Consider the following 4,815-nt stretch of genomic DNA (forward strand, 5'->3'; position numbering starts at 1 on the left):
CCCCCAGGGGTGATGGCCACGCTGCAATCCCTTCTCCTCCATTCTCCTCTCGGGGTCTTGGGCATGCACACACATGCGCCCGGCGTGAGTTTAAGCCGCCGGGTCCAGGACTCGAACCTCAGTCTACTACATGGGAGTCCAGCGACATACCCATTACGCTAACTGCTGGTCCCCCCACATGAAGATTTTCAGTTTATTAATCCTCTCATGAAAAATTCACACAATCACTGCAGTTAGTCATTGCAGAATCTTTACTTCTTCAGCTTTTTGCCAGCACCATCATTGGCCTTTACAGTCTCCCTGACTTTCTTCATTCTGTTCCTGTGTTCCTTTTGCTATTTTCTTTCCTTTTTCTTTTCTTTTTTTTTTTTGGAGAGATTTTCGTTATAGGGCGCGTGCACTCGCCAGACAGATAGAGAGAGACATAGAGACAGAAAGCGAGAAATCACCCCCCAGGGGGGATGGCCACGCCGCAATCCCCTCTCCTCCATTCTCCTCTCGGGATCTTGGGCACACACGCACACACGCCCGGCGTGAGTTTTAAGCCACTGGGTCTGGGACGCGAACCGTGGTCGACTACGTGGGAGTCCAGCAACATAGCCATTACGCTAACTGCTGGTTCCCTTTTTGTTTGTTTTTGAAACAGCATTTATCACTTAAATATCAATTAAATTTATCTTATTACTTATTTTACTTTCAATCTTATGAAAACTTCTGCCATAGATAGGTAAGCCAAACTTACACAGCTCAGACAGAAAGTAGATAATGAAAAGTGTTGGAATAAATGTCATCTCTGAGCCCATTGCCAGAAAGGTAGACATGTGTTCCTCATGTTACCCTTGTGTCTTAACGAGTATGTTATCCTGTTGTATGTATTTTTTTGTTACCTTCTTTCTTCCCTGGAAGTGGGCCCTAGAAGTGGTCCTCCAATTCTGATGTGCTATCAGTTTTCTTCCTGAGCCATCACGTTTATCCTTTTAAAAAATTTGTATGTGTGCATTTGTATGGATTTGTTTTTCATTTATTATTTAGCTACAGTGGAGACTACACATGAGCAAGAGAGTGAAGTACATTTGAAAAGGTCTCATCTCTCTGTGATCCCCTCTCCCCAGCTCTTTAGATCCTCTGGATCATAGCTGCCTAAATATACCTCTGGTGTGTTTCGGGTCCAACAGTTAGGGGATCTGAAATAGTGGTTGGCCTTGTGGCTTTTAGCATTGTAGTCTGGCACATTACCAACTGAACCACTGAGGCCGGACCTTTTATTGTTTAAGTTAATTTATTTCTTCTATGAGTAAGAAAGAGAAAGAGAGATAGTACATCTCCAACAGGCCCCTGATACTGTATTCTAGCCCCAGCTTCTGTGAGACCCAGGTGCATACTTGACTGTCATACTCAGAGAGGTTCCAGGACATGAAGTGGGAACCTTCATGTGGATCAGCTTCACCAAGCATCACATTTTACTGCTGCTCCACTGTCCAGCCCACAAGCTGCTCTTTGACAGCAGGAAACATTTCTTTGTTTCATGGTTCCCTTGTGAATATGAAAGAGAGGTGAAGAGGGCCTTTGCTGCACCGTGACTGGGACATGTGCAGATGTTTCATGCTGGTTTTAAGTCTGTGTGATCACATTTTTCTGTCTGTTTGGGAGGTCTAATATTCTTTGTCTTGGAGCTTGAGGATATTATGACCTGGAGGATGAGTAAGAGTTGGCTGGGGGAAATGCAGGAGGAGAGAAAAGGAAAGTGATCCAGGCCCTGGACGGCTTGTTCAAAAAGACAAGAGAAGAGTGGTGGTTGCGGGTGGCCCGTGCAGAGCCAGGAAGTAGAACCTAAGGGTGGTCTCAGAGATGGGCCGTGGCTAGGCTGGCCTTGGTGCCAGTTTTCACTTTGTCTTGAGAGAGATGAAAAAGCTTTGGAGGTTTTAAGCAAAGGGGAAGATCAGGTTTGCATTTAAAAAATAATTTTGGCCTCAGACTGAAGAGTCCGCTGTGGGTAAGTGTGTGGATAGGTTACCAATTAGGCTGGTCCAGGTGATGGGGGCGGGGTGACCAATGTGAGAGGTAAGCCAGCAGTCAGAGGAAAGCTCCTGGGAGGACCTAGCCATGACAGTTGAGTGAAAGCAGAGGTGAAGGTGACTCTGGGTTTCCATCCTGAGCAGCAAGGTGGCAAATCACAGAGGGGGGATGACTGGAAGGGGCAGATGTTGTGGCAGATCTTGGACCTGTTTGGGTTGTGTTGAGTCCAAGATGAGTTGTAGTAGGTCAGAGGGTTGGACCAGAGGCGGCAACCTGAGGGCTGTCAGCAACGTCGGTATTGACCCTTGGGAGACTTAGAGGCCAGGTGGGCTCTCCTGGTCCTGTCGGCAGTCCTGGCCCAGTGCCTGTCTTGGCCACACACTGTCAGGATGGCTCTGTGTCCTTCAAGTCCGCGGCCTCCTCTTGTTATAAAGTTATAAATTCCTGGCCTGTCTGTAGCCTCAATTGGCAGAAGACTGGACCCTGGATTCTCAGGTCGGACCTGTGTCCCCATACGCTGCCTCGTGTGCAACTTTCCTGTGTGGTCACTCACAGAGGAGTGCTTGGCAGACCCTGGCTGGCTTGTGCGCTCCAGCATCTCCTAAGGGATACATCATTAGTCCGTCATTTTAGAACAATCACACTTTAATTCTAGTGACATTTCTAAGGCTCTGAGATGGATTCTGTGTTCATAAGAATACCTCCCAACTTTATTAAAGCAAGCAGCAGAAAGGGCTTACTTGGCATTTGATGGCAGTAGAACTATCTTAGAAATGTCATCTTGGCCTTACTGCCTCAGGGGTGTGTTTTAATAGCCTGGGCCCGAGGCTCTGTAGTGACTATCGTCCCTCGTCCCTCTCGGAGGATCCAGTGTAGTCATGATCTTTGCCCTCCCTGAGTGACTGAAGGAAGGATTCTGGGTGGAATGATGGGCAGGACCCTCGTTTTCGGGAGCCAGGTGGGCTTTCTGTGACGTTAAGTTATGACTCAGCTCTGCGTCTTTGGACCCCTGAGTCCTAAATGCTTTCACCACCTCTTCTCTCTGGGCCTCTTGGGGTAACAAAACCATTGACTCAGGCACATCTGAGTTCTAAAGGCAGCCCACCTTCCGTCAGGAAGTCACTCAACTTTTCTGAACCTCAGCTGCTTGATCTGTAAAATGGAGACGTAGTAAGACATCACTCACAGAACGGATGTGAAGAGTCACCTGGCTTCAGTTTCCTCTCCTGCAAACTAGGCAGATGGCTCAAGCCCTGAATGAGAACATTAGTCAGATGCCAGCGTGTCGTAGCAATCCTGCCAACTGCCAAGACTCCCCGTGTGCCAGGGACCGTGTTAAACACTTGATGGATGTCACCTTATCTCAAGAGGTATTTTATTTATATCGGGTAGGTGGTCTCATTGTCCCCATGCTACAGATGAGGAAACAGGCATGGGGAGGTTAATGACTGACCCAAGAAAAAGCCATTCCCGCCTGGATTGTTGGTTCCAGGTTCTTGTGCTGCCCCTTGAGGTGGGAGAGCCTGATGTCAGCCTTTCTCTCAGGTCCCTCTGCCCCTTGGACATATAGAAGACGCCAGGCTGGGGCTTCGTGAGGTGGGGAGCAGGGGTTGTGCAGCTGAGCTTCTTTGGCTCCCCTCTCCCCCAGCTTCTGGCTAGCAGCTTGTCTGGGGGACTTGGTGTTCCTCCCAGAGCCTGCCTGATCGGGAGGGAGCGAGCGTCTCTGCCAGCTCAGGGAAGCTTGCTTTCTGCTTTTCTTTGGGTGTCATTCATTTCCTCTCTGTGACTGTTTTATTGTTTTCCATTCTCTCAAGCAGCGCCTTTTTGATTTCCTGTAAATTCCTCTATAATCATACTCTTCCCCACAAACATGAGATCATAACTGATAATTTCTTCTCTTGTGCTGGGTATTGCCATTTGAATGTGAAGGTCAAAAGTTGAAACTTAATAAGAGCAGGCGTCTCACTTCCATAATTTAGGCTGTGGTTCTACTTTCCTCTTTTGCAGATGATTAAATTGATCTGAAGGTAGAGTAGGAAATAAAAGGAGATGCTTTCATACTGTCTAATAGCTCGGTGCCTTGGGTTTCGGTTAAGTACCTCTGGAAGCGTCACAGAAGAACAAGCATGTCAGCGATTGCCGTGCGCCTTCTTGGGTTTTAAGTGAGACTGTGTTAAATTGAGTCATACGCCGGTTTTAGAACTGTTAATTACACGGAGTGAAAGTGTCCTGCATGCATTAATCAGTAAGTGGGTAACATCTATTTCTGCGTGCACAAGAAGTGGATGGTTTAGGGGCAGAAGTGCACCGGGTTCCTACCTCCTAGGTAGCTTGTCCCAAATTAGAAAAGGTCCTTAGATGATGACCTAGATTCTTGGTGAGTTTATGGAAAGTATTCCAGTAGAATTGCTCATCTTTGCATCCTAATGAGTAGACATTTAACCCTACGTTAACAAGAAAGCTAGTGGAAAGTGGGGTTCCTAGGGCATTGAGAAGGCAGGAGACAAGAGGTGGGAGCACCAGGCAGAGAGACAGGCCCGGCCAGGCCCGAGTCCAGACGTGAAGGTGCCCCCACCCCCACCCCCCCATGCCTGCCCGTCACCAGTCTGGTCTCAGAGGCACATTTGCTGGCGGCTGAGCTAAACCATGATTTTCTTCGTGGCTCTGGTTTCTTTGAGAGGACTTATTGATTGAGCCCCTTGAGGCTATGTAATTCCAACCAGTTCTTTTCTTTCTGTCCCTCCTGCTGTTCTGGGGTTTGATCCTTCGCCTCACAGGGTCACAGGATGTGGAAAGAGT

At 48.0% G+C, this 4,815-nt stretch overlaps 1 protein-coding gene across 1 annotated transcript in view; it reads left to right on the forward strand.

Moving 5' to 3' along the window:
* Positions 1-4,815, forward strand: part of PEPD (peptidase D) — a 170,469-nt gene that overhangs the window by 51,679 nt on the left and 113,975 nt on the right. The gene's annotated exons all lie outside the window — the stretch shown is intronic.

This window comes from Tupaia chinensis, unplaced genomic scaffold, assembly GCF_000334495.1.
Source record: "Tupaia chinensis unplaced genomic scaffold, TupChi_1.0 Scaffold145396_1, whole genome shotgun sequence".
Classification (NCBI taxonomy): domain Eukaryota; kingdom Metazoa; phylum Chordata; class Mammalia; order Scandentia; family Tupaiidae; genus Tupaia; species Tupaia belangeri.